General features: G+C 44.3%; 21 non-coding genes and 1 pseudogene across 21 annotated transcripts; 21 read left to right on the plus strand and 1 right to left on the minus strand.

The window, feature by feature from the left end:
- Nucleotides 1–1648: 1648 nt before the first annotated feature.
- TRNAN-AUU (transfer RNA asparagine (anticodon AUU)) lies at nucleotides 1649–1722 on the minus strand. Its single transcript has one exon. It is a non-coding gene; the product is annotated as a tRNA-Asn (tRNA).
- A 5152-nt stretch (nucleotides 1723–6874) lies between these two features.
- Nucleotides 6875–7037, plus strand: LOC134994247 (U1 spliceosomal RNA). Its single transcript, XR_010197415.1, has one exon. It is a non-coding gene; the product is annotated as a U1 spliceosomal RNA (small nuclear RNA).
- Nucleotides 7038–7708: 671 nt separating this feature from the next.
- Nucleotides 7709–7872, plus strand: LOC134994226 (U1 spliceosomal RNA). Its single transcript, XR_010197395.1, has one exon. It is a non-coding gene; the product is annotated as a U1 spliceosomal RNA (small nuclear RNA).
- Nucleotides 7873–8024: 152 nt separating this feature from the next.
- Nucleotides 8025–8187, plus strand: LOC134994265 (U1 spliceosomal RNA). The gene has a single exon (XR_010197431.1). It is a non-coding gene; the product is annotated as a U1 spliceosomal RNA (small nuclear RNA).
- Nucleotides 8188–8833: 646 nt separating this feature from the next.
- On the plus strand, nucleotides 8834–8997 carry LOC134994239 (U1 spliceosomal RNA). The gene has a single exon (XR_010197407.1). It is a non-coding gene; the product is annotated as a U1 spliceosomal RNA (small nuclear RNA).
- Nucleotides 8998–9149: 152 nt separating this feature from the next.
- On the plus strand, nucleotides 9150–9312 carry LOC134994263 (U1 spliceosomal RNA). The gene has a single exon (XR_010197429.1). It is a non-coding gene; the product is annotated as a U1 spliceosomal RNA (small nuclear RNA).
- Nucleotides 9313–9983: 671 nt separating this feature from the next.
- Nucleotides 9984–10147, plus strand: LOC134994230 (U1 spliceosomal RNA). Its single transcript, XR_010197399.1, has one exon. It is a non-coding gene; the product is annotated as a U1 spliceosomal RNA (small nuclear RNA).
- A 152-nt stretch (nucleotides 10148–10299) lies between these two features.
- On the plus strand, nucleotides 10300–10462 carry LOC134994251 (U1 spliceosomal RNA). The gene has a single exon (XR_010197419.1). It is a non-coding gene; the product is annotated as a U1 spliceosomal RNA (small nuclear RNA).
- A 671-nt stretch (nucleotides 10463–11133) lies between these two features.
- Nucleotides 11134–11297, plus strand: LOC134994242 (U1 spliceosomal RNA). The gene has a single exon (XR_010197410.1). It is a non-coding gene; the product is annotated as a U1 spliceosomal RNA (small nuclear RNA).
- Nucleotides 11298–11449: 152 nt separating this feature from the next.
- LOC134994249 (U1 spliceosomal RNA) lies at nucleotides 11450–11612 on the plus strand. The gene has a single exon (XR_010197417.1). It is a non-coding gene; the product is annotated as a U1 spliceosomal RNA (small nuclear RNA).
- Nucleotides 11613–12283: 671 nt separating this feature from the next.
- LOC134994243 (U1 spliceosomal RNA) lies at nucleotides 12284–12447 on the plus strand. The gene has a single exon (XR_010197411.1). It is a non-coding gene; the product is annotated as a U1 spliceosomal RNA (small nuclear RNA).
- A 152-nt stretch (nucleotides 12448–12599) lies between these two features.
- On the plus strand, nucleotides 12600–12735 carry LOC134994267 (U1 spliceosomal RNA; annotated as a pseudogene).
- A 698-nt stretch (nucleotides 12736–13433) lies between these two features.
- Nucleotides 13434–13597, plus strand: LOC134994234 (U1 spliceosomal RNA). Its single transcript, XR_010197403.1, has one exon. It is a non-coding gene; the product is annotated as a U1 spliceosomal RNA (small nuclear RNA).
- A 152-nt stretch (nucleotides 13598–13749) lies between these two features.
- On the plus strand, nucleotides 13750–13912 carry LOC134994255 (U1 spliceosomal RNA). Its single transcript, XR_010197423.1, has one exon. It is a non-coding gene; the product is annotated as a U1 spliceosomal RNA (small nuclear RNA).
- A 673-nt stretch (nucleotides 13913–14585) lies between these two features.
- Nucleotides 14586–14749, plus strand: LOC134994224 (U1 spliceosomal RNA). Its single transcript, XR_010197393.1, has one exon. It is a non-coding gene; the product is annotated as a U1 spliceosomal RNA (small nuclear RNA).
- Nucleotides 14750–14901: 152 nt separating this feature from the next.
- On the plus strand, nucleotides 14902–15064 carry LOC134994259 (U1 spliceosomal RNA). Its single transcript, XR_010197427.1, has one exon. It is a non-coding gene; the product is annotated as a U1 spliceosomal RNA (small nuclear RNA).
- Nucleotides 15065–15735: 671 nt separating this feature from the next.
- On the plus strand, nucleotides 15736–15899 carry LOC134994237 (U1 spliceosomal RNA). Its single transcript, XR_010197405.1, has one exon. It is a non-coding gene; the product is annotated as a U1 spliceosomal RNA (small nuclear RNA).
- A 152-nt stretch (nucleotides 15900–16051) lies between these two features.
- Nucleotides 16052–16214, plus strand: LOC134994253 (U1 spliceosomal RNA). Its single transcript, XR_010197421.1, has one exon. It is a non-coding gene; the product is annotated as a U1 spliceosomal RNA (small nuclear RNA).
- A 671-nt stretch (nucleotides 16215–16885) lies between these two features.
- On the plus strand, nucleotides 16886–17049 carry LOC134994231 (U1 spliceosomal RNA). The gene has a single exon (XR_010197400.1). It is a non-coding gene; the product is annotated as a U1 spliceosomal RNA (small nuclear RNA).
- Nucleotides 17050–17201: 152 nt separating this feature from the next.
- LOC134994245 (U1 spliceosomal RNA) lies at nucleotides 17202–17364 on the plus strand. Its single transcript, XR_010197413.1, has one exon. It is a non-coding gene; the product is annotated as a U1 spliceosomal RNA (small nuclear RNA).
- A 671-nt stretch (nucleotides 17365–18035) lies between these two features.
- On the plus strand, nucleotides 18036–18199 carry LOC134994232 (U1 spliceosomal RNA). Its single transcript, XR_010197401.1, has one exon. It is a non-coding gene; the product is annotated as a U1 spliceosomal RNA (small nuclear RNA).
- Nucleotides 18200–18351: 152 nt separating this feature from the next.
- On the plus strand, nucleotides 18352–18514 carry LOC134994257 (U1 spliceosomal RNA). Its single transcript, XR_010197425.1, has one exon. It is a non-coding gene; the product is annotated as a U1 spliceosomal RNA (small nuclear RNA).
- The last annotated feature ends 1806 nt before the right edge of the window (nucleotides 18515–20320 follow it).

A 20320-nucleotide genomic window follows, 5' to 3' on the forward strand; every position in this document is an offset into this window, starting at 1 on the left:
CACCTTGTTTTCACATTAAACAGACTTCCACATGAGAAAGCAGCAAGGATGCAGTGGCGTTAATGTTTCCTGGTGTCAACCTGTATTATTTCAGTAGACATTGAAATGAGGATGCATCTTGCTGCCTTTCCAATGAAGCAAGTTTAATTTAGTAATAGGTGAAAAACCATCCTTACAAAGGTGTTAATCAGAGACTTGGCTTTGTGGACACTTTTCAGAGAACAAATTTGTTAGCATAAAAATAAAGCCAGAAAATAAAGAGCTGTTTAATCACTCAATTGGATTTTTCTGCCAGCATATTTTTTTTCTCTGCAACCCACTGCTAAATTGTGCTTCCTAGCTGTTTTTATAAAATCACTGAATCAAATCTAACTCTGATTACATCAGAGAAGGCCAGGTACCCTACACCATAACAGGGGGTTTGAAATTTTGACTTGTCTACTTAAAGATCACCAAAATCTGATAACAAGGTCAATTAGGTCCCTGGGTGGGATTGAACCACCAACCTTTTGGTTAATAGTCATACATACTAACTGATTGCGCCACAGAGACACTTTGCAAAAGTCCATACTGACAAAGGCTAATAAGCATTCATCTAAAACGTTTCCTAGAAAAACTTTAAAAAGTCAATAATCTGGAGAGTTTTTGTAAGATGTTTCTTCCATCAACCAACGAAGAAACACATTGGTACTTTCCCATGATGAGTGAGTGCTTCAGGATCTCTTGAACTTACATGTGCAGCAGAGTACTGCAATGGAAGCATGCTGGGCCCATAACCCAGAGGTAGGCAGATTGAAACTATCCTCTGCTATATGCATTTTTTTTTTGTTAATTAAAGTAATCCAAAACTGGGATTGATATTTTGTCTCTTTTATTTTTACTTAAAGTACAATAACTGTTACCATTTTAATTTGTTTTAATAGTATATTGACAGTATTGTTTTCTTTCAAAAATCCACTTCATTTTCTTTACCCTATTATTAAAATGGTAATTGACAAAAACAAACTACATTGTCACCAGAAGAGCAATACAAAATGTACAAGTGATATATTAAAATCATCTTTCCAGCTTGAATTTCAATGATGCATTGGGTCAACAATTTTGTGAGAAACATCTTCACCCTTAAATAAAGATTTTCTTAATTCCTTACCTGTGTGCTAATTAGATATCACCTTGTTTTCACATTAAACAGACTTCCACATGAGAAAGCAGCAAGGATGCAGTGGCGTTTATGTTTCCTGGTGTCAACTTGTATTATTTCAGTAGACATTGAAATGAGGATGCATCTTGCTGCCTTTCCAATGAAGCAAGTTTAATTTAGTAATAGGTGAAAAACCATCCTTACAAAGGTGTTAATCAGAGACTTGGCTTTGTGGACACTTTTCAGAGAACAAATTTGTTAGCATAAAAATAAAGCCAGAAAATGAAGAGCTGTTTAATCACTCGATTGGATTTTTCTGCCAGCATATTTTTTTTCTCTGCAACCCACTGCTAAATTGTGCTTCCTAGCTGTTTTTTATAAAATCACTGAATCAAATCTAACTCTGATTACATCAGAGACGGCCATGTACCCTACACCATAAGAGGAGGTTTGAAATTTTGACTTGTCTACTTAAATATCACCAAAATCTGATCACAAGGTTAATTACGTCCCTGGGTGGGATTGAACCACCAACCTTTTGGTTAATAGCCAAACACACTAACCGATTGCGCCACAGAGACACTTTGCGAAAAAGTACATACTGACAAAGGCTAATAAGCATACATCTAGAACGTTTCCTAGAAAAACATTAAAAAATCAATAATCTGGAGAGTTTTTGTAAGATGTTTCTTCCATCAACCAACGAATAAACACATTGGTACTTTCCCATGATGAGTGAGTGCTTCAGGATCTCTTGCACTTACATGTGCAGCAGAGTACTGCAATGGAAGCATGCTGGACCCATAACCCAGAGGTAGGCAGATTGAAACTATCCTTTGCTATATGCATTTTTTTTGTTAATTTAAGTAATCAAAACTGGGATTGATATTTTTGCTCTTTTATTTTTACTTAAAGTACAATAACTTTTACCATTTTAATTTGTTTTAATAGTATATTGACAGTATAGTTTTCTTTCAAAAATCCACTTAATTTTCTTTACCCTATTATTAAAATGGTAATTGACAAAAAAAACTACATTGTCACCAGAAGAGCAATACAAAATGTACAAGTGATATATTAAAATCATCTTTCCAGCTTGAATTTCAATGATGCATTGGGGCAACAATTTTGTGAGAAACATCTTCACCCTTAAATAAAGATTTTCGTAATTTCTTACCTGTGTGCTAATTAGATATCACCTTGTTTTCACATTAAACAGACTTCCACATGAGAAAGCAGCAAGGATGCAGTGGCGTTAATGTTTCCTGGTGTCAACCTGTATTATTTCAGTAGACATTGAAATGAGGATGCATCTTGCTGCCTTTCCAATGAAGCAAGTTTAATTTAGTAATAGGTGAAAAACCATCCCTACAAAGGTGTTAATCAGAGACTTGGCTTTGTGGACACTTTTCAGAGAACAAATTTGTTAGCATAAAAATAAAGCCAGAAAATTAAGAGCTGTTTAATCACGCAATTTGATTTTTTTGCCAGCATATTTCTTTTTCTCTGCAAGCCACTGCTAAATTGTGCTTCCTATATGTTTTTATAAAATCACTGAATCAAATCTAACTCTGATTACATCAGAGAAGGCCAGGTACCCTACACCATAACAGGGGGTATGAAATTTGACTTGTCTACTTAAAGATCACCAAAATCTGATAACAAGGTCAATTAGGTCCCTGGGTGGGATTGAACCACCAACCTTTTGGTTAATAGCCGTACACGCTAACTGATTGCGCCACAGAGACACTTTGCAAAAGTACATACTGACAAATGCTAATAAGCATTCATCTAAAACGTTTCCTAGAAAAACTTTAAAAAGTCAATAATCTGGAGAGTTTTTGTAAGATGTTTCTTCCATCAACCAACGAAGAAACACATTGGTACTTTCCCATGATGAGTGAGTGCTTCAGGATCTCTTGCACTTACATGTGCAGCAGAGTACTGCAATGGAAGCATGCTGGGCCCATAACCCAGAGGTAGGCAGATTGAAACTATCCTCTGCTATATGCATTTTTTTTGTTAATTAAAGTAATCCAAAACTGGGATTGATATTTTGGCTCTTTTATTTTTTCTTAAAGTACAATAACTTTTACCATTTTAATTTGTTTTAATAGTATATTGACAGTATTGTTTTCTTTCAAAAATCCACTTCATTTTCTTTACCCTATTATTAAAATGGTAATTGACAAAAACAAACTACATTGTCACCAGAAGAGCAATACAAAATGTACAAGTGATATATTAAAATCATCTTTCCAGCTTGAATTTCAATGATGCATTGGGGCAACGATTTTGTGAGAAACATCTTCACCCTTAAATAAAGATTTTCTTAATTCCTTACCTGTGTGCTAATTAGATATCACCTTGTTTTCATATTAAACAGACTTCCACATGAGAAAGCAGCAAGGATGCAGTGGCGTTAATGTTTCCTGGTGTCAACCTGTATTATTTCAGTACACATTGAAATGAGGATGCATCTTGCTGCCTTTCCAATGAAGCAAGTTTAATTTAGTAATAGGTGAAAAACCATCCTTACAAAGGTGTTAATCAGAGACTTGGCTTTGTGGACACTTTTCAGAGAACAAATTTGTTAGCATAAAAATAAAGCCAGAAAATAAAGAGCTGTTTAATCACTCAATTGGATTTTTCTGCCAGCATATTTTTTTTCTCTGCAACCCACTGCTAAATTGTGCTTCCTAGCTGTTTTTATAAAATCACTGAATCAAATCTAACTCTAATTACATCAGAGAAGGCCAAGTACCCTACACCATAACAGGGGGTTTGAAATTTTGACTTGTCTACTTAAAGATCACCAAAATCTGATAACAAGGTCAATTAGGTCCCTGGGTGGGATTGAACCACCAACCTTTTGGTTAATAGCCGTACATACTAACTGATTGCGCCACAGAGACACTTTGCAAAAGTCCATACTGACAAAGGCTAATAAGCATTCATCTAAAACGTTTCCTAGCAAAACTTTAAAAAGTCAATAAACGGGAGAGTTTTTGTAAGATGTTTCTTCCATCAACCAACGAAGAAACACATTGGTACTTTCCCATGATGAGTGAGTGCTTCAGGATCTCTTGCACTTACATGTGCAGCAGAGTACTGCAATGGAAGCATGCTGGGCCCATAAACCAGAGGTAGGCAGATTGAAACTATCCTCTGCTATATGCATTTTTTTTTGTTAATTAAAGTAATCCAAAACTGGGATTGATATTTTGTCTCTTTTATTTTTACTTAAAGTACAATAACGTTTACCATTTTAATTTGTTTTAATAGTATATTGACAGTATTGTTTTCTTTCAAAAATCCACTTCATTTTCTTTACCCTATTATTAAAATGGTAATTGACAAAAACAAACTACATTGTCACCAGAAGAGCAATACAAAATGTACAAGTGATATATTAAATTCATCTTTCCAGCTTGAATTTCAATGATGCATTGGGTCAACAATTTTGTGAGAAACATCTTCACCCTTAAATAAAGATTTTCTTAATTCCTTACCTGTGTGCTAATTAGATATCACCTTGTTTTCACATTAAACAGACTTCCACATGAGAAAGCAGCAAGGATGCAGTGGCGTTAATGTTTCCTGGTGTCAACTTGTATTATTTCAGTACACATTGAAATGAGGATGCATCTTGCTGCCTTTCCAATGAAGCAAGTTTAATTTAGTAATAGGTGAAAAACCATCCTTACAAAGGTGTTAATCAGAGACTTGGCTTTGTGGACACTTTTCAGAGAACAAATTTGTTAGCATAAAAATAAAGCCAGAAAATGAAGAGCTGTTTAATCACTCAATTGGATTTTTCTGCCAGCATATTTTTTTTCTCTGCAACCCACTGCTAAATTGTGCTTCCTAGCTGTTTTTTATAAAATCACTGAATCAAATCTAACTCTGATTACATCAGAGAAGGCCAGGTACCCTACACAATAAGAGGGGGTTTGAAATTTTGACTTGTCTACTTAAATATCACCAAAATCTGATCACAAGGTCAATTACGTCCCTGGGTGGGATTGAACCACCAACCTTTTGGTTAATAGCCGAACACACTAACCGATTGCGCCACAGAGACACTTTGCAAACAGTACATACTGACAAAGGCTAATAAGCATACATCTAGAACGTTTCCTAGAAAAACATTAAAAAATCAATAATCTGGAGAGTTTTTGTAAGATGTTTCTTCCATCAACCAATGAATAAACACATTGGTACTTTCCTATGATGAGTGAGTGCTTCAGGATCTCTTGCACTTACATGTGCAGCAGAGTACTGCAATGGAAGCATGCTGGACCCATAACCCAGAGGTAGGCAGATTGAAACTATCCTTTGCTATATGCATTTTTTTTTGTTAATTTAAGTAATCAAAACTGGGATTGATATTTTTGCTCTTTTATTTTTACTTAAAGTACAACAACTTTTACCATTTTAATTTGTTTTAATAGTATATTGACAGTATACTTTTCTTTCAAAAATCCACTTAATTTTCTTTACCCTATTATTAAAATGGTAATTGACAAAAAAAACTACATTGTCACCAGAAGAGCAATACAAAATGTACAAGTGATATATTAAAATCATCTTTCCAGCTTGAATTTCAATGATGCATTGGGGCAACAATTTTGTGAGAAACCTCTTCACCCTTAAATAAAGATTTTCGTAATTTCTTACCTGTGTGCTAATTAGATATCACCTTGTTTTCACATTAAACAGACTTCCACATGAGAAAGCAGCAAGGATGCAGTGGCGTTAATGTTTCCTGGTGTCAACCTGTATTATTTCAGTAGACATTGAAATGAGGATGCATCTTGCTGCCTTTCCAATGAAGCAAGTTTAATTTAGTAATAGGTGAAAAACCATCCCTACAAAGGTGTTAATCAGAGACTTGGCTTTGTGGACACTTTTCAGAGAACAAATTTGTTAGCATAAAAATAAAGCCAGAAAATGAAGAGCTGTTTAATCACGCAATTTGATTTTTTTGCCAGCATATTTCTTTTTCTCTGCAACCCACTGCTAAATAGTGCTTCCTACTTGTTTTTATAAAATCACTGAATCAAATCTAACTCTGATTACATCAGAGAAGGCCAGGTACCCTACACCATAACAGGGGGTATGAAATTTGACTTGTCTACTTAAAGATCACCAAAATCTGATAACAAGGTCAATTAGGTCCCTGGGTGGGATTGAACCACCAACCTTTTGGTTAATAGCCGTACATACTAACTGATTGCGCCACATAGACCCTTTTACTTGCCTTATAGAGCAGCTCTGGAGCTGTTACAGTGCCCGGCTGCTGCAAGAAATCAGCTTGAATGCTTAAGCGGCTGGGGCATAGCCAACATGAGCCCCACACCGAAGGAGGGTGGAGGTGTTTAATGCGAACTAGGGGTCATCCAAGCGCCGCAAAAGGCCGCCATGCCCTGCACGCCCCTTTTCTCTTTTCATATGCAGACGAGGGTTGATGTGATGACATCACCATATGCAAATCCATCTGCTGCAGGCCTTCCCCCAGGAATGCTTGCACTAGTTGTTGCATTTGGTTTGTTGTTTGGGGGTGCTTCAGTATTAGGCAGCCTTCTGCCCTCCCATGTTCATCTGAAAATATGTGTTCTCCCTGCAGTTGTTGTCCCCAGATGAGAGTTCCCTTGTGCTGCCTCAGTTGGATCTCCTTCACTTGACAGGGGGGTACCCGAGCAGCAACCCTCCCCAGCTCTAGCCCAACTCCTACTTACCTGCCAGGTGAGATACTATGATCATGAAGGTGCTTCTCCCAGGGCAAGGCTCACCCATTGCACTCTGGGTGTGCTGCTCCTGCGATTTCCCCAAATGTGGGAAACTTGACTGCATAATTTGTGTTTCCCCTGGTCGGCTCTCGTATAATTCAGATCTCTTTGTCTCAGGTCTCTCTCCAGCCTAGTTTGCTGTCTGTTTCCACTTCTCTTTTCTTGAGCCGCTCCCTTCTATGCCCTTGCGCACTATCCTGACTTCTCCCGTCTGCTTACTTTGTGCTTTCCAATGCACAATGCAAACTACAGGTAGTACTGCAGGGCCCACACCCTTTTACTTGCCTTACAGAGCAGCTCTGGGGCTGTTACAGTGCCCAGCTGCTGCAAGAAATCAGCTTGAATGCTTCAGGGGCTGGGGCATAGCCAACATGAGCCCCACACCGAAGGAGGGTGGAGGTGTTTAATGCGAACTAGGGGTCATCCAAGCGCCGCAAAAGGCCGCCATGCCCTGCACGCCCCTTTTCTCTTTTCATATGCAGACGAGGGTTGAAGCCAACTTTGACCCACTGCTTGGATGGCATTACCATATGCAAATCAATCTGCTGCAGGCCTTCCCCCAGGAATGCTTGTACTAGTTGTTGCATTTGGTTTGTTGTTTGGGGGTGCTTCAGTATTAGGCAGCCTTCTGCCCTCCCATGTTCATCTGAAAATATGTGTTCTCCCTGCAGTTGTTGTCCCCAGATGAGAGTTCCCTTGTGCTGCCTCAGTTGAATCTCCTTTACTTGACAGAGATGTGCCTGAGCAGCGGCCCTCCCCAGCCCTATCTCAAATCATACTTATTTTGCATAGGAGATACTATGGTCATGAAGATTGTTCTCCCAGGGTGAGGTTCATTCATTGCATTCTGGGTATGCTGACCCCTGTGATTTCCCCAAATGTGGGAAACTCGACTGCATTATTTGTGGTAGTGGGGGACTGTGTTTGTGCTTTCCTCTGGTCAGCTCTGGTAAAAGTCAGATTTCTTTGTCTCAGATCTTCCTCTAACCTTGTTCTTCTTTCGAGAGTTCCCTTGTGCTGCCTCAGTTGGATCTCCTTCACTTGACAGGGGGGTGCACGAGCAGCGACCCTCCCCAGCTCTAGCCCAACTCCTATTTACCTGCCAGGTGAGATACTATGATCAGGAAGGTGCTTCTCCCAGGGCAAGGTTCACCCATTGCACTCTGGGTGTGCTGCTCCTGCGATTTCCCCAAATGTGGGACACTTGACTGCATAATTTGTGTTTCCTCTGGTCGTCTCTCATATAATTCAGATCTCTTTGTCTCAGGTCTTTCTCCAGCCTAGTTTGCTGTCTGTTTCCACTTCTCTTTTCTTGAGCCGCTCCCTTCTATGCAGTTGCGCACTATCCTGACCTCTCCCGTCTGCTTACTTTGTGCCTTCCAACGCACAATGCATACTACAGGTAGTGCTGCAGGGCCCACACCCTTTTACATGCTTTACAGAGCAACTCTGGAGCTGTTACAGTTCCCAGCTGCTGCAAGAAATCATCTTGAATGCTTCAGGGGCTGGGGCATAGCCAACATGAGCCCCACACCGAAGGAGGGGTCATCCAAGCGCCACAAAAGGACACCATGCCCTGCACATCCCTTTTTTCTTTTCATATGCAGACGAGGGTTGAAGCCAACTTTGACCCACTGCTTGGATGACATCACCATATACAAATCCATCTGCTGCAGGCCTTCCCCCAGGAATACTTGCACTAGTTGTTGCATTTGGTTTGTTGTTTGGGGGTGCTTCAGTATTAGGCAGCCTTCTGCCCTCCCATGTTCATCTGAAAATATGTGTTCTCCCTGCAGTTGTTGTCCCCAGATGAGAGTTCCCTTGTGCTGCCTCAGTTGACTCTCCTTTACTTGACAGAGATGTGCCTGAGCAGCGGCCCTCCCCAGCCCTATCCCAAATCATACTTATTTTGCATAGGAGATACCATGGTCATGAAGATTGTTCTCCCAGGGTGAGGTTCATTCATTGCATTCTGGGTATGCTGACCCCTGTGATTTCCCCAAATGTGGGAAACTCGACTGCATTATTTGTGGTAGTGGGGGACTGTGTTTGTGCTTTCTTCTGGTCAACTCTGGTAAAAATCAGATTTCTTTGTCTCAGATCTTCCTCTAGCCTTGTTCCTCTTTCGAGAGTTCCCTTGTGCTGCCTCAGTTGGATCTCCTTCACTTGACAGGGGGGTACCCGAGCAGCGACCCTCCCCAGCTCTAGCCCAACTCCTACTTACCTGCCAGGTGAGATACTATGATCATGTAGGTGCTTCTCCCAGGGCAAGGCTCACCCATTGCACTCTGGGTGTGCTGCCCCTGTGATTTCCCCAAATGTGGGAAACTTGACTGCATAATTTGTGTTTCCCCTGGTCGTCTCTCGTATAATTCAGATCTCTTTGTCTCAGGTCTCTCTCCAGCCTAGTTTGCTGTCTGTTTCCACTTCTCTTTTCTTGAGCCGCTCCCTTCTATGCCCTTGCGCACTATCCTGACTTCTCCCGTCTGCTTACTTTGTGCCTTCCAACACACAATGCAAACTACAGGTAGTGCTGCAGGGCCCACACCCTTTTACTTGCCTTACAGAGCAGCTCTGGAGCTGTTACAGTACCCAGCTGCTGCAAGAAATCAGCTTGAATGCTTCAGGGGCTGGGGCATTGCCAACATGAGCCCCACACCGAAGGAGGGTGGGGGTGTTTAATGCGAACTAAGGGTCACCCAAGCGCCGCAAAAGGCCGCCATGCCCTGCACGCCCCTTTTCTCTTTTCATATGCAGACGAGGGTTGAAGCCAACTTTGACCCACTGCTTGGATGGCATTACCATATGCAAATCAATCTGCTGCAGGCCTTCCCCCAGGAATGCTTGCACTAGTTGTTGCATTTGGTTTGTTGTTTGGGGGTGCTTCAGTATTAGGCAGCCTTCTGCCCTCCCATGTTCATCTGAAAATATGTGTTCTCCCTGCAGTTGTTGTCCCCAGATGAGAGTTCCCTTGTGCTGCCTGAGTTGAATCTCCTTTACTTGACAGAGATGTGCCTGAGCAGCGGCCCTCCCCAGCCCTATCCCAAATCATACTTATTTTGCATAGGAGATACCATGGTCATGAAGATTGTTCTCCCAGGGTGAGGTTCATTCATTGCATTCTGGGTATGCTGACCCCTGTGATTTCCCCAAATGTGGGAAACTCGACTGCATTATTTGTGGTAGTGGGGGACTGTGTTTGTGCTTTCCTCTGCTCAGCTCTGGTAAAAGTCAGATTTCTTTGTCTCAGATCTTCCTCTAGCCTTGTTCTTCTTTCGAGAGTTCCCTTGTGCTGCCTCAGTTGGATCTCCTTCACTTGACAGGGGGGTGCCCGAGCAGCGACCCTCCCCAGCTCTAGCCCAACTCCTACTTACCTGCCAGGTGAGATACTATGATCATGTAGGTGCTTCTCCCAGGGCAAGGCTCACCCATTGCACTCTGGGTGTGCTGCTCCTGCGATTTCCCCAAATGTGGGAAACTTGACTGCATAATTTGTGTTTCCTCTGGTCGGCTCTCGTATAATTCAGATCTCTTTGTCTCAGGTCTTTCTCCAGCCTAGTTTGCTGTCTGTTTCCACTTCTCTTTTCTTGAGCCGCTCCCTTCTATGCCCTTGCGCACTATCCTGACCTCTCCCGTCTGCTTACTTTGTGCCTTCCAACGCACAATGCATACTACAGGTAGTGCTGCAGGGCCTACACCCTTTTACATGCTTTACAGAACAGCTCTGGAGCTGTTACAGTGCCCAGCTGCTGCAAGAAATCATCTTGAATGCTTCAGAGGCTGGGGCATAGCCAACATGAGCCCCACACCGATGGAGGGTGGAGATGTTTAATGCGAATTAAGGGTCATCCAAGCGCCACAAAAGGACGCCATGCCCTGCACATCCCTTTTTTCTTTTCATATGCAGACGAGGGTTGAAGCCAACTTTGACCCACTGCTTGGATGACATCACCATATGCAAATCCATCTGCTGCAGGCCTTCCCCCAGGAATGCTTGTACTAGTTGTTGCATTTGGTTTGTTGTTTGGGGGTGCTTCAGTATTAGGCAGCCTTCTGCCCTCCCATGTTCATCTGAAAATATGTGTTCTCCCTGCAGTTGTTGTCCCCAGATGAGAGTTCCCTTGTGCTGTCTCAGTTGAATCGCCTTTACTTGACAGAGATGTGCCTGAGCAGCGGCCCTCCCCAGCCCTATCCCAAATCATACTTATTTTGCATAGGAGATATCATGGTCATGAAGATTGTTCTCCCAGGGTGAGGTTCATTCATTGCATTCTGGGTATGATGACCCCTGTGATTTCCCCAAATGTGGGAAACTCGACTGCATTATTTGTGGTAGAGGGGGACTGTGTTTGTGCTTTCCTCTGGTCAGCTCTGGTAAAAGTCAGATTTCTTTGTCTCAGATCTTCCTCTAGCCTTGTTCTTCTTTCGAGAGTTCCCTTGTGCTGCCTCAGTTGGATCTCCTTCACTTGACAGGGGGGTGCCCGAGCAGCGACCCTCCCCAGCTCTAGCTCAACTCCTACTTACCTGCCAGGTGAGATACTATGATCAGGAAGGTGCTTCTCCCAGGGCAAGGCTCACCCATTGCACTCTGGGTGTGCTGCTCCTGCGATTTCCCCAAATGTGGGACACTTGACTGCATAATTTGTGTTTCCTCTGGTCGGCTCTCGTATAATTCAGATCTCTTTGTCTCAGGTCTCTCTCCAGCCTAGTTTGCTGTCTGTTTCCACTTCTCTTTTCTTGAACCGCTCCCTTCTATGCCCTTGCGCACTATCCTGACTTCTCCCGTCTGCTTACTTTGTGCCTTCCAACGCACAATGCGAACTACAGGTAGTGCTGCAGGGCCCACACCCTTTTAGATGCCTTACAGAGCAGCTCTGGAGCTGTTACAGTGCCCAGCTGCTGCAAGAAATCAGCTTGAATGCTTCAGGTACTGGGGCATAGCCAACATGAGCCCCACACCGAAGGAGGGTGGAGGTGTTTAATGCGAATTAGGGGTCATGCAAGCGCCGCAAAAGGCCGCCATGCCCTGCACATCCCTTTTTTCTTTTCATATGCAGACGAGGGTTGAAGCCAACTTTGACCCACTGCTTGGATGACATCACCATATGCAAATCCATCTGCTGCAGGCCTTCCCCCAGGAATGCTTGTACTAGTTGTTGCATTTGGTTTGTTGTTTGGGGGTGCTTCAGTATTAGGCAGCCTTCTGCCCTCCCATGTTCATCTGAAAATATGTGTTCTCCCTGCAGTTGTTGTCCCCAGATGAGAGTTCCCTTGTGCTGCCTCAGTTGAATCGCCTTTACTTGACAGAGATGTGCCTGAGCAGCGGCCCTCCCCAGCCCTATCCCAAATCATACTTATTTTGCATAGGAGATATCATGGTCATGAAGATTGTTCTCCCAGGGTGAGGTTCATTCATTGCATTCTGGGTATGATGACCCCTGTGATTTCCCCAAATGTGGGAAACTCGACTGCATTATTTGTGGTAGAGGGGGACTGTGTTTGTGCTTTCCTCTGGTCAGCTCTGGCAAAAGTCAGATTTCTTTGTCTCAGATCTTCCTCTAGCCTTGTTCTTCTTTCGAGAGTTCCCTTGTGCTGCCTCAGTTGGATCTCCTTCACTTGACAGGGGGGTGCCCGAGCAGCGACCCTCCCCAGCTCTAGCTCAACTCCTACTTACCTGCCAGGTGAGATACTATGATCATGTAGGTGCTTCTCCCAGGGCAAGGCTCACCTATTGCACTCTGGGTGTGCTGCCCCTTTGATTTCCCCAAATGTGGGAAACTTGACTGCATAATTTGTGTTTCCCTTGGTCGGCTCTCATATAATTCAGATCTCTTTGTCTCAGGTCTCTCTCCAGCCTAGTTTGCTGTCTGTTTCCACTTCTCTTTTCTTGAGCCGCTCCCTTCTATGCCCTTGCGCACTATCCTGACTTCTCCCGTCTGCTTACTTTGTGCCTTCCAACGCACAATGCGAACTACAGGTAGTGCTGCAGGGCCCACACACTTTTACTTGCCTTACAGAGCAGCTCTGGAGCTGTTACAGTGCCCAGCTGCTGCAAGAAATCAGCTTGAATGCTTCAGGGGCTGGGGCATAGCCAACATGAGCCCCACACCGAATGAGGGTGGAGGTGTTTAATGCGAACTAGGGGTCATCCAAGCGCCGCAAAAGGCCGCCATGCCCTGCACGCCCCTTTTCTCTTTTCATATGCAGATGAGGGTTGAAGCCAACTTTGACCCACTGCTTGGATGACATCACCCTATACAAATCCATCTGCTGCAGGCCTTCCCCCAGGAATGCTTGTACTAGTTGTTGCATTTGGTTTGTTGTTTGGGGGTGCTTCAGTATTAGGCAGCCTTCTGCCCTCCCATGTTCATCTGAAAATATGTGTTCTCCCTGCAGTTGTTGTCCCCAGATGAGAGTTCCCTTGTGCTGCCTCAGTTGAATCTCCTTTACTTGACAGAGATGTGCCTGAGCAGCGGCCCTCCCCAGCCCTATCCCAAATCATACTTATTTTGCATAGGAGATACCATGGTCATGAAGATTGTTCTCCCAGGGTGAGGTTCATTCATTGCATTCTGGGTATGCTGACCCCTGTGATTTCCCCAAATGTGGGAAACTCGACTGCATTATTTGTGGTAGAGGGGGACTGTGTTTGTGCTTTCCTCTGGTCAGCTCTGATAAAAGTCAGATTTCTTTGTCTCAGATCTTCCTCTAGCCTTGTTCCTCTTTCAAGAGTTCCCTTGTGCTGCCTCAGTTGGATCTCCTTCACTTGACAGGGGGGTGCCCGAGCAGCGACCCTCCCCAGCTCTAGCCCAACTCCTACTTACCTGCCAGGTGAGATACTATGATCATGAAGGTGCTACTCCCAGGGCAAGGCTCACCCATTGCACTCTGGGTGTGCTGCTCCTGCAATTTCCCCAAATGTGGGACACTTGACTGCATAATTTGTGTTTCCCCTGGTCGGCTCTCGTATAATTCAGATCTCTTTGTCTCAGGTCTCTCTCCAGCCTAGTTTGCTGTCTGTTTCCACTTCTCTTTTCTTGAGCCGCTCCCTTCTATGCCCTTGCGCACTATCCTGACTTCTCCCGTCTGCTTACTTTGTGCCTTCCAATGCACAATGCAAACTACAGGTAGTGCTGCAGGGCCCACACCCTTTTACTTGCCTTACAGAGCAGCTCTTGAGCTGTTACAGTGCCCAGCTGCTGCAAGAAATCAGCTTGAATGCTTCAGGGGCTGGGGCATAGCCAACATGAGCCCCACACCGAAGGAGGGTGGAGGTGTTTAATGCAAACTAGGGGTCATCCAAGCGCCGCAAAAGGCCGCCATGCCCTGCACGCCCCTTTTCTCTTTTTTGATATGCAGACGAGGGTTGAAGCCAACTTTGACCCACTGCTTGGATGGCATTACCATATGCAAATCAATCTGCTGCAGGCCTTCCCCCAGGATTGCTTGCACTAGTTGTTGCATTTGGTTTGTTGTTTGGGGGTGCTTCAGTATTAGGCAGCCTTCTGCCCTCCCATGTTCATCTGAAAATATGTGTTCTCCCTGCAGTTGTTGTCCCCAGATGAGAGTTCCCTTGTGCTGCCTCAGTTGAATCTCCTTTACTTGACAGAGATGTGCCTGAGCAGCGGCCCTCCCCAGCCCTATCCCACATCATACTTATTTTGCATAGGAGATACCATGGTCATGAAGATTGTTCTCCCAGGGTGAGGTTCATTCATTGCATTCTGGGTATGCTGACCCCTGTGATTTCCCCAAATGTGGGAAACTCAACTGCATTATTTGTGGTAGTGGGGGACTGTGTTTGTGCTTTCCTCTGGTCAGCTCTGGTAAAAGTCAGATTTCTTTGTCTCAGATCTTCCTCTAGCCTTGTTCTTCTTTCGAGAGTTCCCTTGTGCTGCCTCAGTTGGATCTCCTTCACTTGACAGTGGGGTGCACGAGCAGCGACCCTCCCCAGCTCTAGCCCAACTCCTATTTACCTGCCAGGTGAGATACTATGATCAGGAAGGTGCTTCTCCCAGGGCAAGGCTCACCCATTGCACTCTGGGTGTGCTGCTCCTGCGATTTCCCCAAATGTGGGACACTTGACTGCATAATTTGTGTTTCCTCTGGTCGGCTCTCATATAATTCAGATCTCTTTGTCTCAGGTCTTTCTCCAGCCTAGTTTGCTGTCTGTTTCCACTTCTCTTTTCTTGAGCCGCTCCCTTCTATGCCCTTGCGCACTATCCTGACCTCTCCCGTCTGCTTACTTTGTGCCTTCCAACGCACAATGCATACTACAGGTAGTGCTGCAGGGCCCACACCCTTTTACATGCTTTACAGAGAAGCTCTGGAGCTGCTACAGTGCCCAGCTGCTGCAAGAAATCATCTTGAATGCTTCAGGGGCTGGGGCATAGCCAACATGAGCCCCACACCGAAGGAGGGTGGAGATGTTTAATGCGAATTAGGGGTCATCCAAGCGCCACAAAAGGACGCCATGCCCTGCACATCCCTTTTTTCTTTTCATATGCAGACGAGGGTTGAAGCCAACTTTGACCCACTGCTTGGATGACATCACCATATGCAAATCCATCTGCTGCAGGCCTTCCCCCAGGAATGCTTGCACTAGTTGTTGCATTTGGTTTGTTGTTTGGGGGTGCTTCAGTATTAGGCAGCCTTCTGCCCTCCCATGTTCATCTGAAAATATGTGTTCTCCCTGCAGTTGTTGTCCCCAGATGAGAGTTCCCTTGTGCTGCCTCAGTTGAATCTCCTTTACTTGACAGAGATGTGCCTGAGCAGCGGCCCTCCCCAGCCCTATCCCAAATCATACTTATTTTGCATAGGAGATACCATGGTCATGAAGATTGTTCTCCCAGGGTGAGGTTCATTCATTGCATTCTGGGTATGCTGACCCCTGTGATTTCCCCAAATGTGGGAAACTCAACTGCATTATTTGTGGTAGTGGGGGACTGTGTTTGTGCTTTCTTCTGGTCAACTCTGGTAAAAATCAGATTTCTTTGTCTCAGATCTTCCTCTAGCCTTGTTCCTCTTTCGAGAGTTCCCTTGTGCTGCCTCAGTTGGATCTCCTTCACTTGACAGGGGGGTACCCGAGCAGCGACCCTTCGCAGCTCTAGCCCAACTCCTACTTACCTGCCAGGTGAGATACTATGATCATGTAGGTGCTTCTCCCAGGGCAAGGCTCACCCATTGCACTCTGGGTGTGCTGCCCCTGTGATTTCCCCAAATGTGGGAAACTTGACTGCATAATTTGTGTTTCCTCTGGTCGGCTCTCGTATAATTCAGATCTCTTTGTCTCAGGTCTCTCTCCAGCCTAGTTTGCTGTCTGTTTCCACTTCTCTTTTCTTGAGCCGCTCCCTTCTATGCCCTTGCGCACTATCCTGACTTCTCCCGTCTGCTTACTTTGTGCCTTCCAACACACAATGCAAACTACAGGTAGTGCTGCAGGGCCCACACCCTTTTACTTGCCTCACAGAGCAGCTCTGGAGCTGTTACAGTGCCCAGCTGCTGCAAGAAATCAGCTTGAATGCTTCAGGGGCTGGGGCATTGCCAACATGAGCCCCACACCGAAGGAGGGTGGGGGTGTTTAATGCGAACTAAGGGTCACCCAAGCGCCGCAAAAGGCCGCCATGCCCTGCACGCCCCTTTTCTCTTTTCATATGCAGACGAGGGTTGAAGCCAACTTTGACCCACTGCTTGGATGGCATTACCATATGCAAATCAATCTGCTGCAGGCCTTCCCCCAGGAATGCTTGCACTAGTTGTTGCATTTGGTTTGTTGTTTGGGGGTGCTTCAGTATTAGGCAGCCTTCTGCCCTCCCATGTTCATCTGAAAATATGTGTTCTCCCTGCAGTTGTTGTCCCCAGATGAGAGTTCCCTTGTGCTGCCTCAGTTGAATCTCCTTTACTTGACAGAGATGTGCCTGAGCAGCGGCCCTCCCCAGCCCTATCCCAAATCATACTTATTTTGCATAGGAGATACCATGGTCATGAAGATTGTTCTCCCAGGGTGAGGTTCATTCATTGCATTCTGGGTATGCTGACCCCTGTGATTTCCCCAAATGTGGGAAACTCGACTGCATTATTTGTGGTAGTGGGGGACTGTGTTTGTGCTTTCCTCTGCTCAGCTCTGGTAAAAGTCAGATTTCTTTGTCTCAGATCTTCCTCTAGCCTTGTTCTTCTTTCGAGAGTTCCCTTGAGCTGCCTCAGTTGGATCTCCTTCACTTGACAGGGGGGTGCCCGAGCAGCGACCCTCCCTAGCTCTAGCCCAACTCCTACTTACCTGCCAGGTGAGATACTATGATCAGGAAGGTGCTTCTCCCAGGGAAAGGCTCACCCATTGCACTCTGGGTGTGCTGCTCCTGCGATTTCCCCAAATGTGGGAAACTTGACTGCATAATTTGTGTTTCCTCTGGTCGGCTCTCGTATAATTCAGATCTCTTTGTCTCAGGTCTTTCTCCAGCCTAGTTTGCTGTCTGTTTCCACTTCTCTTTTCTTGAGCCGCTCCCTTCTATGCCCTTGCGCACTATCCTGACCTCTCCCGTCTGCTTACTTTGTGCCTTCCAACGCACAATGCATACTACAGGTAGTGCTGCAGGGCCCACACCCTTTTACATGCTTTACAGAACAGCTCTGGAGCTGTTACAGTGCCCAGCTGCTGCAAGAAATCATCTTGAATGCTTCAGGGGCTGGGGCATAGCCAACATGAGCCCCACACCGAAGGAGGGTGGAGATGTTTAATGCGAATTAAGGGTCATCCAAGCGCCACAAAAGGATGCCATGCCCTGCACATCCCTTTTTTCTTTTCATATGCAGATGAGGGTTGAAGCCAACTTTGACCCACTGCTTGGATGACATCACCATATGCAAATCCATCTGCTGCAGGCCTTCCCCCAGGAATGCTTGTACTAGTTGTTGCATTTGGTTTGTTGTTTGGGGGTGCTTCAGTATTAGGCAGCCTTCTGCCCTCCCATGTTCATCTGAAAATATGTGTTCTACCTGCAGTTGTTGTCCCCAGATGAGAGTTCCCTTGTGCTGCCTCAGTTGAATCTCCTTTACTTGACAGAGATGTGCCTGAGCAGCGGCCCTCCCCAGCCCTATCCCAAATCATACTTATTTTGCATAGGAGATACCATGGTCATGAAGATTGTTCTCCCAGGGTGAGGTTCATTCATTGCATTCTGGGTATGCTGACCCCTGTGATTTCCCCAAATGTGGGAAACTCGACTGCATTATTTGTGGTAGTGGGGGACTGTGTTTGTGCGTTCCTCTGGTCAGCTCTGGCAAAAGCCAGATTTCTGTGTCTCAGATCTTCCTCTAGCCTTGTTCTTCTTTCGAGAGTTCTCTTGTGCTGCCTCAGTTGGATCTCCTTCACTTGACAGGGGTTTGCCCGAGCAGCGACCCTCCTCAGCTCTTGCCCAACTCCTACTTACCTGCCAGGTGAGATACTATGATCATGAAGGTGCTTCTCCCAGGGCAAGGCTCACCCATTGCACTCTGTGTGTGCTGCTCCAGCGATTTCCCCAAATGTGGGAAACTCGACTGCATAATTTGTGTTTCCCCTGGTCGGCTCTCGTATAATTCAGATCTCTTTGTCTCAGGTCTTTCTCCAGCCTAGTTTGCTGTCTGTTTCCACTTCTCTTTTCTTGAGCCGCTCCCTTCTATGCCCTTGCGCACTATCCTGACTTCTCCCGTCTGCTTACTTTGTGCCTTCCAACGCACAATGCGAACTACAGGTAGTGCTGCAGGGCCCACACCCTTTTAGTTGCCTTACAGAGCAGCTCTGGAGCTGTTACAGTGCCCAGCTGCTGCAAGAAATCAGCTTGAATGTTCTTCGTTGATTGATGGAAGAAACATCTTACAAAAACTCTCCAGATTATTGACTTTTTAAAGTTTTTCTAGGAAACGTTCTAGATGAATGCTTATTAGCGTTTGTCAGAATGTACATTTGCAAAGTGTCACTGTGGCGCAATCAGTTAGTGTGTTCGGTTATTATCCAAAAGATTGGTGGTTCAATCCCACCCAGGGACGTAATTTACCTTGTTATCAGATTTTGGTGATCTTTAAGTAGACAAGTCAAAATTTCAAACCCCCTCTTGTGGTGTAGGGTACCTGGCCTTCTCTGATGTAATCAGAGTTAGATTTGATTAAGTGATTTTATAAAAAAAACAGCTAGGAAGCACAATTTAGCAGTGGGTTGCAGAGAAAAAGAAATATGCTGGCAAAAAAATCCAATTGAGTGATTAAACAGCTCTTCATTTTCTGGCTTTATTTTTATGCTAACAAATTTGTTCTCTGAAAAGTGTCCACAAAGCCAAGTATCTGATTAACACCTTTGTAGGGATGGTTTTTCACCTATTACTAAATTAAACTTGCTTCATTGGAAAGGCAGCAAGATGCATCGTCATTTCAATATCTACTGAAATAATACAGGTTGACACCAGGAAACATTAACGCCACTGCATCCTTGCTGCTTTCTCATGTGGAAGTCTGTTTAATGTGAAAACAAGGTGATATCTAATTAGCACACAGGTAAGGAATTAAGAAAATCATTATTTAAGGGTGAAGATGTTTCTCACAAAATCGTTGCCCCAATGCATCATTGAAATTCAAGCTGGAAAGATGATTTTAATATATCACTTGTACATTTTGTATTGCTCTTCTGGTGACAATGTAGTTTGTTTTTGTCAATTACCATTTTAATAATAGGGTAAAGAAAATTAAGTGGATTTTTGAAAGAAAACAATACTGTCAATATACTATTAAACAAATTAAAATGGTAAAAGTTATTGTACTTTAAGTAAAAATAAAAGAGCTAAAATATCAATCCCAATTTTGGATTACTTTAATTAAAAAAAAATGCATATAGCAGAGGATAGTTTCAATCTGCCTACCTCTGGGTTATCGGCCCAGCATGCTTCCATTGCAGTACTCTGCTGCACATGTAAGTGCAAGAGATCCTGAAGCACTCACTCATCATGGGAAAGTACCAATGTGTTTCTTCGTTGGTTGATGGAAGAAACATCTTACAAAAACTCTCCAGATTATTGACTTTTTAAAGTTTTTCTAGGAAACGTTCTAGATGAATGCTTATTAGCCTTTGTCAGTATGAACTTTTTTGCAAAGTGTCTCTGTGGCGCAATCGGTTAGTGTGTTCGGCTATTAACCAAAAGGTAGGTGGTTCAATCCCACCCAGGGATGTAATTGACCTTGTGATCAGATTTTGGTGATATTTAAGTAGACAAGTCAAAATTTCAAACCCCCTGTTATGGTGTGGGTACCTGGCCTTCTCTGATGTAATCAGAGTTAGATTTGATTCAGTGATTTTATAAAAATAGATAGGAAGCACAATTTAGCAGTGGGTTGCAGAGAAAAAGAAATATGCTGGCAAAAA

The sequence above is a fragment of the Pseudophryne corroboree genome, unplaced genomic scaffold (assembly GCF_028390025.1).
Source record: "Pseudophryne corroboree isolate aPseCor3 unplaced genomic scaffold, aPseCor3.hap2 scaffold_1291, whole genome shotgun sequence".
Lineage (NCBI taxonomy): Eukaryota > Metazoa > Chordata > Amphibia > Anura > Myobatrachidae > Pseudophryne > Pseudophryne corroboree.